The 14,023-nt window shown below is 44.2% G+C and overlaps 1 long non-coding RNA gene across 6 annotated transcripts in view; it reads right to left on the bottom strand.

Moving 5' to 3' along the window:
- Positions 1–1,149: 1,149 nt before the first annotated feature.
- The window catches only part of LOC118585986, a 34,587-nt gene continuing 21,713 nt past the window's right edge, over positions 1,150–14,023 (bottom strand). For 2 of the 6 annotated variants that reach the window (XR_004945263.1, XR_004945258.1), the window contains 6 exons: positions 12,467–13,769; positions 10,660–10,860; positions 9,433–9,526; positions 5,951–6,219; positions 4,830–4,970; positions 1,150–4,696 (listed from right to left, as the gene is read on the bottom strand). This is a non-coding gene — a long non-coding RNA (uncharacterized LOC118585986). Of the gene's footprint in view, positions 4,697–4,829; positions 4,971–5,950; positions 6,220–9,432; positions 9,527–10,659; positions 10,861–12,466; positions 13,945–14,023 lie in introns of all 6 variants that reach the window. The other 4 variants (XR_004945259.1, XR_004945260.1, XR_004945261.1 and 1 more) reach the window with 4 other exon arrangements.

Below are 14,023 nucleotides of genomic sequence, written 5' to 3'. Positions count from 1 at the left end.
CTTAGCGTTGGTTGTTTGCATAAAACTGTGTGTAGTTTAAAGTCAGGATAAGTGATAAGGAACCTTATCACTAGTTATCAAGTACAAGGTCATGAGTTGAGTTTTAGAAGTGTGGAGGGAGGTCCTAGAAGCTTAGAGGAGCTCTGAGGTCACCTGGCAAGTATGGACGCCTGCTCTTTCATTGCATGTTAGTGATGGGAGTCAGGCTTGACCTGCTAGGCCAGCACTGTATGACTGCACTATGCCTGGATGTCCACTGTTGAATGCTAAGGCCACACACTCTATTCCATCTCTTGGATCCTCATCATTGAACCTGTGCTGGGTCCTACACATACAAACCCGACTGAAGAGGCCAGAAGGAATTCCTTCCCTACCAGGCCTTCAGTAGCTTTATGCCACTTGTCACAAAGAGAGATACTCAATGTTTTTCTCAGACTTGGTAAACTTCCCTAAGTGGCATTAGATGCTCACAGCAGACAATTTCCTGATTGTCTCTAAGAGTCAGCCTTCCTAAGAGTGTTGTTACTGCAGATTGAGTCTTAGCCTTGTGTTTTACTGAATCTTTATAGGCACAGCCTAGATCCAAGGAAAATATAGAGGCATGGTCTAAGGCGGACCGGTCTTACCTGTAAGGAAATTCAGCCACTATTCACCTGCTGCTCAGAGAAACAAAGCAAGCCTTTTATCCCTCTGTCTCCCCAACAGTCTTCACTGTGTCTGCCTTGTCTCTAAATGGCTTCCTCCACACAGGAAGTACTGACATGGCACGGTGAGTTTCAGAATATTCCTTGTTTTCATTTGATTGGGTGACACCAAGTATCTGAGTCCATAGCAGGGAGAAGGTCATAATCACCCACACAATGACGTAGATGGCTTATTGATCCTCTCTTGAGTGAGCTCATGCAACTGTAATGATGTTACAAAGGTGGCCATGTGCCCTCAAGTCAAATTTACCTTAAGAGCTCTTTGGTGAGTGTTCATAAATAGGTAGGTAAAGAATGTCACCCCTAGCTGGGCAGTGGTGGAACATGCCTGTAATCCCAGCACTCGGGAGGTAGAGGCAGGTGGATCTCTGTGAGTTCAAGGCCAGCCTAGTCTACAGAGCTAGCCCAGGACAGGCTCAAAGCTACAGAGAAACCTTGTCTGGAAAAAAGCAAAAAACAAAAAAACAAAAAAACCAACAACAAAAAAGAATGTCACCCCTGTTTCTCCCAAATATCTTGGTCTCCTTGGTAAATAAAATAGCTGTAGTGTATTCCATGCTTGTAATGTGCCGACCTCTTTGTGTGCAGAATCTCCGAGTTCTTCAGGTCTCAAAGGTGAAGATTATCCCATCCATTTATAGACGAGGAAGCAGAAGATTGGGGGAGATTAGAGTCATATGCAAAGTTGTTTAGCAAGGTGAAACTCAAATTCCAGGGTTTTCCACCACAGAAGACCGTCTCTCAGATATGAAAGTACCTATGCCTGGCTAGAGATGCAGTTTTAATACTTACCGTTTGACCCCAGAGTAAACATTTTCTCTATAATCATTGATCTCAGGAAACTGGCTTCCTTTTCCCTCCATGTCCCACTAACCTCAAGAAATCATACTACATCACCCTGTGCCTTCACCATTTCATCAGAGGAAGCAGATGGGGAGATCCCCACACTGGAAGGAAGCATTGAGAACTACTGACTTGGGTCTTAGGCTACGGGCATGTGTGCATTCTTCTCTGCTAGCATAACCTCCAAACATAGGTAGAGGCCATCTGGGTCGATAGAAACCAAGCTGTGGAGTAAGGGCCTATGTGGATGCAGCAGACAGCAGTGAAAGAGAGATCCCAGAGGACAGAGGAAACTGGCCTTGTGTGTCACAACTGTCCCAAGCCTGAGGTCACACGCCATTGGGTGAGTGTGGCTTACAACCAAGTACACTGTGCCTTTGGGCCAATCCCCTGGCTTGGATGGCCACTGACACTCTGGTCTTCGGGGTATTTTACTAACAGTACTGTGTGTTCTCTGGTCACAAATCTTGGGTCACAGATCACTATTAGTCTACTCTAATTATCCTAACTACTAAGGTGTATTTGATGGGGATAATACCAGTATGGCAGCTGGCATCATATACAAATGTGATGCCATGTCTCAGCCAGGAAAGTTCCATTTAAATCTATCCATGCAAAGGTATGAACAGATGTTGGGGCTTCTCTCATTATGGTTACCGTGTTTTAGCTAATGTGAGTCTGCCAATCCCAATTGAATGGTAGGAGTTTTGATAGACAACGCTCAGCAGCTGCTCTCCAGCCTCAGTCTTCCCTTAAGGGGTTCTACCCTGGGAGTGCACACTAAGAGCCACTTCCCCAAAGCATCAACTATGGGGAGAGCTCTTGCTATATAGCTATCAGTTCCACCCCAATGGCTAACACTTGGTTGGCCATGAGTCATGCAAGGTCTATCCCTCACTGTAACCTATTAGGGGAGGCATTCCCTGGATGACGGAAATCCTATACTCCCCCATGCCTACCATTGCCGCTCTTCTATATGCAAAGCCCTCTTGACATGTGTGCCTCCCACCACCCCAGGTCTCAGCATCTGTCTCCATTTCTCAGCTTTATCTCTCTCCACATGGGATGGCAGAGACTGCTGGCCAGGACCCGTATATCTCCAGTTCCCTGATCTTAGACACTCATTTGTTTAGTGGGGTATCTTCATGCTGAAGCCATCCTCCCCTTCCAGCTGGTATAAGCAGCACTGGTCCTCCTCCTGCTAGGTGTTGCCCCTCATCTTGATCACACCCTAGCATGGAGTGACCCAATATAGATACTTAAAACGTGATGAAACACTCTGACACTCCTCAACAATGAATCTAATAAAGAAACATTTCTAAATTCCTTGAAAATTCGATTTCTTTGGATTTGACTGAAGACTGGTGGTATCTCTGGGAAAGCCACTGACTCGATGTTTACACATTCCTCGGGCAGGAAAGGGGACTGAGTGGAGAGCCTGCTCCCTCCACACAGAGTGGCTTTGTTTGCCATCTGGCTCTTTGCCACCTTGAAGCATCCTCTGAGCCCCAAGGAGACGGGATGGAGAATGAATGCGTGGCTGTGGGTTCCTGGAGGCCTGTGTCTGCCCTTTGCGCCGTGCCTCTCTGGATCTAGGATGTGGCAGGTGTCTGACGAACTTTCCTAACAGTGGAAAGAAAGGATTGGAGTGTCTGGCACTCCCTGAGCATTTTCTGTAGGGGATGGAACAGGATTTGGGGGGCTGGGGCATGGCAGCGTGAAGGGTTCATCGTGAGTGGCCCCTGGATGTACCTTTCGGGAAAACTAAAGCTTGCCAGAAACTTGTTTTTGTTCAGTGAAAGCAAAATTCCTACAGTGTCACTGGCTCACAGATGCCAAGGGCCTGATGCAAAGTGGTTTATTCCCTGCCCCACTCTGGTTGAAATGATTTCATTTCAGAAATATGTGGGTTTTTCCAAACCACCTGCTGCTTGTCTTGGCTCTCTTTGTTCCTGTTGCCTTTCTGATCTAGGAGATGCTGACTTCTCCAGGGCTCAGCACAGGGCCCTGGGATCCATCTCCTCACCTCACCTCCTTTCCTGTTCTTATCAGTGTGAGTATAGCTTTTTCCCACTGCCTACCACCATTCCTCTATCTCCGTAAACCAAGGACTTGATCTACTTCACACTGGCGCTCCTAAAATGTGCCAACACCTGCACACCCTGCTGGTCCTCAATAGAGGTTTGTGCAGCAGGCCGAATTGTGGCCGTCACACGGCTGAACTGCTAAGTGTTAACTATCAACCCAGTGCTCTGCAGCCTCCCTTGTTAGAGGCTGGATTTAGGCAGCTTCTTGTGAATATATTTATTTATAGTTAGAATGAAGATTTTCTGAAAAAAGAACACTTAATTTTAGTTTATTCAGCCTCCCTTTTCAGTCCCCCCTTAATTCAGCCCCCTGAATAGTTTTATGGAAGGGTGGCACCTCAGAGCTGAGATCAAAGATAATTGTACCTGTCTTAGAGACCAACAGGTTATTTTTAAATAAAACAAAATGGGATGATTAGAAAAGATTATGTTTGGAAATATAATGATTTCCTAACATCTGAGCACATGCCTTTGGAGCATCTCTCTGAACACATGCACTGACAAATACCCCATTAAAGGGTAGACGTGTTTATAACAGAAACACGGCAGTGCAGGAAGGTTCCCACACGGCAGTTTTCTTATGCTGTGTGATAATTATATACTATAACCCTAAAAATTTACAACTACAAAAAAAAATCCCACACATGAATTGTAGTTTCAAAAGCCTATATGTTAAAATGTCCAATTTAATATAATATGGACCAAAAATAGCATGTCAAAACTGTGAAGTTGCATTACTGACTTCTGGAGAAAGGGACCAATAGGATGAAAAAATTAGAAACATCAACAGTGTCGTCTCCAACCATGAAGGAATGGAGTTACATATGCTTTACCAGAGGCTTAGTTGCACAGCCACTGGCTAACTGCCAAAGAAGCCTCAAGTCTCATTTCAGAAATGTAAAAAAGATGACCCATCTTTCATGAGAATAAAGAGACAGGAAGATAGACTCACCCTGAGTCATGTCAAGGATGGTCGGTTATTTTTTTCCTCATCCTTCCAAAGGTAGGGATCTGTAGTAACTCCACATCACTACCTAAGCTCCATTCAGAGGCTGTCAGTAGCTGGAAGAGAAGACACACAGGTTGAAGGCTGCAAGGACCTGTCCAGAAAACCCATTAATTATGAACCGTGCCAACTGTATTCAAAAGTTCTAGAACAAGACTGGGGTTACAGCTCAGTTGGTAGAGTACATACCTAACATGCATAAGGTCCTGGGTTCAATCCTCAGCACTGCATAAAACTGTATGGTGATGTATGTCTGACACTCAGAGGGTGGAACCAGGACAATCAGAAGTTCATGATCATCCTTGACTACCTGGAGAATCCAAGGCCAAACTGTGAAACAGGAGAATCTGTCTCAAAATAAGTAAGTACATACATAAATAAATGTTCTAAAATAAAGAAATCGACAGCTGAGTTCCTCTGAGGTTCCCACCTTAACCTGCCTCTATGGGCTGTTAAAGGGATGTGAGAGGATCTGAGTTAATTCAATAAGCACCTCTTGGGCATCCATCTGGTCTTTACACTATGCAAGATGACTGCCTGGTTCTTGCCCTGTTCCAACTTGAGTGTTAATTTAGGAGACACTATTTATACATAAATTTTTATTTCAAGAAAAGAAAATGTAATGCATCCTCAAAAAGTGTCTTGGAGGTTTAGGAAGAATAAACCAAGAGGTTCTGGAGAAAGAAAAGAGGGGTCAGCTTTCCTGCCTGCTTGGGACGCATTTCCAGATCACAGGCATTGTGAGTACAGACTGCAGGATTCACATGTGCTCGGTGTTCTGATGAAACCCTTGATTTCAGAGGCAAACCTTCCTGGGTGCAGCTGATAAGGTTGATTGAATGGTGCCAAATGCTCCTTTTGGTTCCATTTTGATCCAGAAACCACTTGCCTCAGAATGGCAAGAACTTGGGCCTTTAAAAAAATACTCTTGGCAAATGGACTTTGCTCTGTTCTGCCAAAAATAGGAAAATGGAAGGGCTACCAGGCATTTCATATGGGAGAACTGAGTTGAGAAAAACACATTTGAAGATGAGATTTTTAACTGCCAAGTTTGAGAGAGGATGCTCAAACAGGGCCGATTTCAGAGTTTCCGGGAATATGCCTCATCTGGAAGCTAACTGGGAACCTGGAAAGATCAAGACTGCTGGAGAAATTGCTGAGTCTGCTCAGTTTCGTGGGAGGCAAAGAAAATACAGGCATTCTCTCCATCTTGACACTACTATTGAAGGTATTCCAAGACAGACATGAATTCAAATGCACAACCTTTAAGAACAAACACAACAGTCATGGGATCTCATCCGAAGACTTACTCTTCCATTGGAACAGCGGGGCTGTGTTCCAGGACTTCCTGCACTTAGCTGTTTCCTCATTGACATTCTGCCAGGCACTCCGCTGAAGTCAGTGTATGGGGGAGTGGAGTACATGAGGCCCAGGCTGAGAGTTCCCACCAAGAAAAGGTTGCCATGGTGCACTCCCACTGCCTTTTGAAGAAGGGAGTGTTTGCTTACCGGATGTCAGGCTTTTTGATTCTAAGAATCCCCTTCTCTCTTCATTGGAGAATAGCTGACATTTCTTCATCCTACAATTTGAGACAAAAAAAAAAAAAAAAGAAAAAGAAAAAGAAAAAAAGAAAAAGGAGGGAAAATGGGAAAGAACTTTTTACAACATCTTTTATAAATTGTGACAATTGCATCTTGGTAATTATTTATATAGTCCCGAGGCTTCAGGAGTTCAAACAGCTGAAGCATGATTCATAAAATTAAAATAGTAGCAGGTAAAGTCAGACTATGCCAGGGAGCAGGAGGCCATGGCACAGTCAGAGATTGTTGGATCACGAAGCAGAGAGCCATAACTAATTGAAATAGCTGGAACTTCAGAACAGGGCCTTGCTCAGGTTTTCAAATTCTCTCAAATTTTTACTTAGTACATTTGAGAGATAAACTGAGAGATGCAACTTAAGTAAATAAAAATTGTTAATAGGGCACATGACATGGATGTTGGGTCCAGAGAAGCAAGAAAAAAATATTTATTATAATCCACAAGGGCAGGACAGAAAACGATCCAATATAACTTTGATGACAACATACACAAGAACTACACATGTCCATACTCTTCCAGGGCAAACATCCACATAATTCTTGAGATGACTCTAGGAGGTGACTACTATTGGCACATGGGACACTGACTGATGTGTGCAGGGTTTACCTTGTCTGGACTGAGACCCAAACTCCTAGTTTTTAGCTGTAGAGTCTAAATTCTGAGTGGCAGGCCATGGCATGTGCCAGGTGGAGACCACTGTAGGTGACCATGCTTTATAGAGGCAAGCACTACTGGACTAGTCATGGGAAGAACAGGAGCATCCGGAAGACGGGAGAAACAGGGAGAGCAAGAGACAGGCAATGAGCAAGTGAGCCAAAGTAACAGAGGAGGGAGAAGACAGATGTGGTCCATGTCCCAACACCATGGGGCTAATGTAGGCTGGGTTTGGGAAGCTTGGCTTTATGCTGCTGTGCAGCTGCCTTCCTGAAGGTGATTAACCAGCAGAGCCCCTCACTGTGGCCAGGGCAGCACTTAGAGTGCAGATACATTATTTGTTACTCCCAGTTCCTGCTGCCCTGGACTCTTGCTCTTTCTCTCCACACACCCCAACTATCTTCATCCTTCAGGATCCATCCCAGTCCCTCTGGTCTTGCCAACCATTTTCTGACTATTTCCAATTTTTACAACTCTCAGTATGGGAGCATGGGAGTTTAGAATCTGAACTTGGCACATTCTGTATCTCAAACCACCATTCTATAAAGACATCTAGAGAAGATGGCTGTATACACCCAAGGACACTAGTTAGATATGGCAAGGGCAGGTGTTATCTCAGTTCCCTACCTACACCATGTGACCTGCATTTCACAGGCTCATAGTGACTTCTTGCTAGCAGAACAGCCACTCTCAAGAGTGTCCAGAGGCCTCCCTTGAGTTTGATCCTTTCTGCTTCACCCAGTACCGGCTTGTCCAAGGCACCATCAATGGTTGGCTAGAGTGAGTGCATTTCTCTTTGGAAATCAATACTGTTTAGAAATCATAACATTAAAGAGAGATGATCATCTATGCTATACTGCAGAATAAATATTTTTCTAGCCTTCACCTAGGAGCCATTACAGCTCATACATGTAGAGCTAATCTTCAATTTTTGAAAGTATACATGTCTTTTAATAGTAACCTAAACCAGCGCATCCTCATTAGCCCTTCTTGTGTTCTGTTATGCAAATAGAATACTTGTCTCATTCTCAGGGCAGCAGGAATCTCACTGAGTGACAACATACATGAATTTTCCTTTCTTAGATTCTCTACCAATGGTAAATAGAGCAAAGGATCATCCTAAACTCCACCAACAAAGGCACTCATTAGACGCTTGTTGGCAATTGATCAAGATTAATGTGTGGGTATGCTCACTGGACAAAGGGCAAGGAAGGCTCTTACTTATTAAACATAACAAATTGCAAGGGAATAAATTGGTTCATTACCTTTAATTGGAGCATCTCCAACTGGCCACATTACAGGGTCAAAGAAAACAAACAGATAGGAACTTGGAGCAAATATTGTTTTAGGCTACACATTTATCAGTTATTGTGATAGTTGGATTAATAACCACTGATAATCAGATTCTGAAAACCCTCACAGCATTGGGAAATAAGAAATCACAAGAAAAGGCAGGAGGATAAGATCAGCCAAAGAAACATGGAAGGCTCAGAAATCCCCAGTTCCCATGGATACTTGTTCTCTGGGATCTTTCAAAAGAGGGGGGAGGCATGAGGTAGGCAGTGGGAAGCCAGCCAGCCACCAACATGTACCAAGTTCCATGGGGTGTCATTCATTACATCATTTTGCTCCATTTTTTCAACCTGGTTTTACATGCTAAAATTGGGGGAAGTTAAGTTGTCTGCTTTTGCAAATGTTGGACCTGAAGATTCAAAGCCAGACTTGTATGATTGCACATGTAATGACGGGCATGGTTATGCATGGGCAGCATCCACAGTGGCTCATCTTTGCACTTCTTTGCTTGCACAACAAAGTTACTGGGAGCTGTGTGTTTTGGTGGCGCCAACACTTCATCCCAGCACGAGGAAGTTACTCTTGTGGAACCACTGATCTCTTGGCCACTGATTGGCTCAACAGCAGACAAAGATAAAAATCCAGCCACAGAAATTCAAGGGCCAGCTGCTCTAGATACTATTGGAAGGATCTCTCTAGCTTTTAAAGATAGGTCCAGAGAAGAGTGGACCTCTTTGACATCTAGACACTGTTACCACCGGTAAGACAAGTACAACTGATCTAAATTTTCCATGAGACTATTGAGTTACTAGACTCACAGACCTAAGACTTCCTTGTCTATAACCTTCAGGTTATGTGGAATAAAACATTTTCTTTTTGGAGAGACCACGTTTAGCTCTGTAGCCCCAAACATCTTCCCAGATACCAGTCCCATGGCTTTTCAACAAAATACCATTGCCCAAGAGGACTCAGACAGACTTCAGGGTTCCAAGGCCCGTGACAGAATGACTGTCTCAAAGGAAGAAGGCATAGATCAAGGGGATAGGACAATGGTATGGTGGCCATGATTGTACAACCAAGGTCAAACAAAGCCTTAGCCCAGAGAGTATAGTTCACCTACTGTGACACCTCCCCTCCAATAAGCTTAACATGGGCTCAGAGGTGAGGAAGTCTTTGATGAATAGATTCTCTTTGGTCCTTTCGTTCTTTTCACAGAAGGTGGGAAGCCTTTTGGAAGGAGTCTGACCTTGAAGAAAGAAGTAAGAATTGACCAAACAGGAAATACATCTTGTTATTCCTTCCTTCCGGTCCAACTCCGTGGTCTATGTGAATTGCCCAAACTGCAGAGTAAATAAAATAACCATTATTTAGAATGGTTCTTGGAAAACCAGTCTTGTGAGTTGATGGTCACAGTATTGCAACACTTTTAACTAAAGTGAGTACTCTTTGGCATGGCTACAGAGAAGCCAGGGTGTGTGGAGAAAGTACTGGGGCTTAGAGCTGACCAGCATTGTAAAGTATTGGAGCTGTAGAACAACCCAAAATTTAGGAGAAATTAGACTTGAATATAATAGCAAGGGAACCCACTAAAAAGCTCAGTAAGTGTAGGCTGAAATTAATGGAAAAGAATAAAGATCATGTAGACATTTAGTCATTTAGTAGATGGGAGTCCTGCCCCACCCCCCACCACTGTACTGCAGCTCTGAGACCTTTGAAAATGTGTGCAGACCTTTTCCAGTTTCTGTGTTCCCACCTGGTGAACGCTGAGGGGCTTTCTCAGCAGTGTTCTGAGGCTTGCTGATATCATGGCTCATGTCCTGAACCCTTACATAGTACTGCAGTCCTCACAAGCACTGTGTTGACACAGGCAGGGATTATACCAGTCAAGTCCCACAACTATCAGGGGGCAGATACTGGTTTTTCCTTTTCCCATGCTGCAGACTGGGTAAATGAGAAACAGCTTTCTGAAAGCCACACAGTTTGTCACAGATGGAAGCAGAAGCTGAATAACTTAGTTTTCTCTAGCACTGCCTAGCCATTGCTCTTTCACAGGTAGACTTCCTTTCCAGTCCAGGGACTCTGTCAGCAGCTTCCTGAGGAGCCTCTTTCCTAGGACCTGCCGCCGCCCTCAACAGTGTATTTCTGATCACTGAGACAATCTTCCACTCATTATTTTTTGTTTTTCCACAATCAGACCCTAAACTAAAACTGATAGAGCCAGGCCTGTAATATCAACACCCGGGATGCTGATGCAGGAGGACGGCTACTGGAATTGCTATGGAAGCGCACCTTAAGATTTGCTGTGGTGGGAAAATCAGTCCTAGATGTGGGGTGTGATCACCTCATGGGATAGAATCCTGACCCAAGCAAAGCTGAGCCAGCATTTATTTCTCTCTGCTCCCTAATCGCGGACGCGACGTGAACAACACCTCCTGCTGCTGTCACGGGGACCTCCCCACCGTGATGGCTGTACCTCCAACTGCAGCCAGAGGAACTCCTTCCCTCCTTCTCGGAGACTGTTGTCCAGGGCTTTGTCACAAGGACAAGACAGATAACTAAATGCAAAGAGATTTCCTCTGCTGGTGAGGTCATCAGTTACTTCCAGGTGTGACGTCACTTTGCAGGTGTGACAGAGTCTGCTTGCAGTTCCAGAGACCTGGAATCTGCACTCAACCTGAGAAAACAAGGAGGGATCTCATCTCAAAACCACAGAAACAAACAAACAAAAAAATATTTCATGCTGAAGCCACTAGCACGTGGTGGAGTCATAGGACCTGAAGGAATTGTCCAATCACAGTTCTTCTGTGTGCTAGGATGAGGTGCCTTTTCCCATAGCTAGTCTGCCTGCCTACGTGCCTTGCTACAGGGCAAAAGGTGACCTGAAACCAAGTGCTATACTTGGTTTCCCAAAATGCAGACTCCAACCAGCAGCCCATGAGGCCAGTCATTTGGATGTGATGCTACCAGAAGACACAGAAGTGAGGTGCCCTGCCCCATACAGTTAAGCACATAATACCACATGAGCGTAGAAAGCACTTGGTGCCAACAGGGACATGGCCATCCCTTCCTAGCACAGGCATCCTGGGAATGACCTATGCAGACAAAAAGATAAGGTCTGGGAAGTATCTAGACATCCATATCAATTGCCTGTAGGGCCAGATGGAAGAAAATTGATCCAGGAAACTCCTTCCCTATCCCTTACCTCGTGGGTGGGTTGGCCCTGACCACTACAGAGTGGCTGCCAGGAGATTTTTTTCACATTGTAGGCTAATCACACCTTCAGAAAATATATATTTTCTGGCCCTGCAAATGTCCTTTCTCACCAAACATATATTTACAGGGTGTTATTCCTGGTCACTGTCTTCATTCCTGGGTTAATATTCATGATCAGCTGCAGCCATCCTTCCTCACCTTTCCCAATAAGAGGGAGATCCTGTGTAAAGAACTGGATATGAACATCCCTGTGTCCCTAGTGCCAGGACACTGCTGGGCATGTAATAACTGAACAGTAACATGTTTGCTGAGTCGCTAAATGAATGAAGTAGACCAATGAACTCTCTTCAGAAAATGCTAGCTTAATTTAATTTCCCTTCCTTCTTTTTGAAAGGAGATGGTTGACCATAGCAACGCACAACTGGGAAAAGTGATGACAAAAAAAAAAAAAAAAGCGATACAAAATTAGCATCAGGCTTATTAATGGCAGATGTGCTAAAGCATTTTATTTGGAAACTCGTAAATGATTCATGTCCAACAGACCACCAAAGAATAAAGGTTCTCTTACTTTTTAAAGGGAGACTGTCAGGTAGACATACATATCTGCATTCCTTGCTATGGGTCTTAATTCTGGAGGATTTGGGTTGACAAGCACGTCATAAGCAATGCCCCAAATGCCAACAAATTATAAAAATGAATGAGGGCATTTAAATCATAGCCAAAGAAAGAATTGCTGAGGTTAGACGGGCCTGGGTGTGGCTTGGTGGTTGAACACTTGCCTTGACCACACAGGGGCCTGACTGGATTCCCAGCACCACAAAGAATGTTCGTGTACTATGTGCTCCTCCTGTGTTCCTGGACTGTGCTGTGTCATGCAAAGCCTCCTTCTCTGCTCATGCCGCTCCCTCTTATCCAGTCAGCTGTCTCTTTCTAGCTCTCCACATGGATTTTTAATATCTGCTTTTTCATAATCCTTAAGCTCCTTTACCAAACATGTTTCCAGAGGAATTATCTCTGAAGATGTCTCTTCCAGATCAACTAATAAACAGGCAGAGCATCTTACACACCTCCCTCCGGCCAGCAAGTTGCCAGGCATGACTGTTTTTCTTAGCTCATGGATGGTGTTCCTCTGGGAACAATCCCAGAATTTGGTCCAGGAAAACTGTGAAGGGACTTTTAGGACCTCTGTAATAGATGCGACCAGTGGCCACATTTTATCTTGGTTTCCTTGGGAGAAAGCAACCATGCACTTCTTTCAGACAGGCAAGCCAAGTTCTCTTTCTGATGCCAAACTGGCAAGAACCACGGTGCTCGGTGTTGGTCTGGGGATGGGAAAAAGCATCAGAGAGAGTTTCTGACTTTTTGCATCTTTTGAAAATGAGCAGCTGATACATTAATTTTTTTGTCAGAGAACAAGCATCAGATTGCATAAAAACTCATTTGAGCAGAAATCACCTCACAGTCACTCAGCCCTCTGGCAGTTAACAAAAAGGGTTTAAGATAGAAACTGGACTATTTAGCCTTCATTAATCATTCATACTGTTCAAACACATCACACAGTAACTGAAGAGGGGTTAATGGTAGCTAAGCTTGAGTCTGTTGTCGAAAGTAAGTTTAACTTTCTATGAACTCACTGGACACAAAGAATGTCCCCTGCTTACTATTCCAAATGTCACCAGCTAGAAGCAAACGGATGATTACAAATGGTAATGAAATACCTCTGAAGCCGTTTGTACAATAACAAAGAGTTACTGTCAGAACTTGAATAAGGTCCATCTGCCCATTCTCAAAGAATGTCAACATTATATAAGCGATAAAGTAGACAGCAACGGTTAAATAAATACACAAACAAATAAGTTTGGTAATAACGTTTCTCTAGATGACCACACTTTTCTTCAGTCTTCTCTTGGAAAAATGAGAAATCGGTGAAAATATTTCACGTTCTTAAATTGTTTCAACCCCACAGTGGCCCATGCAGGAATTAGAAGGTTTTTAGAAGTTCTTTCACCGTAGTCTGGATTTGGGGGGAGAGGGGTGCTCCTGGGATGAGTTTCTATGACTGACTTCATTTGCTCTCATCTTCTTAAGCGAAGCAGAAAAGAAAGGAAAAAAAAAAAAAAAAGGGTAAAATTTTCTGTGTTTTGTCCGTAGGACATAGTAGCACAACAATTGCTGCTTCTTGGAGGGAGTAGTTGGCAACCCAGGAATTCCTTGGTGGGCTCCTCTCTAGATGTTGCTCAGGCCCAGGACTGTGGCTTCTCCTGGGCTTCAGCTGCGGCTCTTCCTGGGTCTGCATCTTTGTGTTGTGATAAGACACCACACTGTGTGAAGGGGCCAAACAATGAATACTCAATCACGTTTGAACTGGACCTGAAATGACAGGGCAGCAAGATAAAACTGTGTGAAATGTCTTAAAAGGGAGTCTTCATTCGTCAACCTACGAAGGGGCCATTTCCTCTGAAGATATGAGTTTCATCTGGTGCATTTTAAGGTCTTTAGTGGAGCTCTTTGCCAGGAGGAGAACAACGGACGGTTTCGTTTAGTCCTAATGAGAAAGAAAAGAGGCAGATGTGGTCGAAGCTGTTACAGGAGAAGTGATGGGTGGGGAGAATGCAGACATGGAC

The sequence above is a fragment of the Onychomys torridus genome, chromosome 6 (assembly GCF_903995425.1).
Source record: "Onychomys torridus chromosome 6, mOncTor1.1, whole genome shotgun sequence".
NCBI lineage: Eukaryota > Metazoa > Chordata > Mammalia > Rodentia > Cricetidae > Onychomys > Onychomys torridus.
The sequence above is the reverse complement of the archived record's forward strand: the minus strand, read 5'-3'. Positions and strand labels throughout refer to the sequence as shown.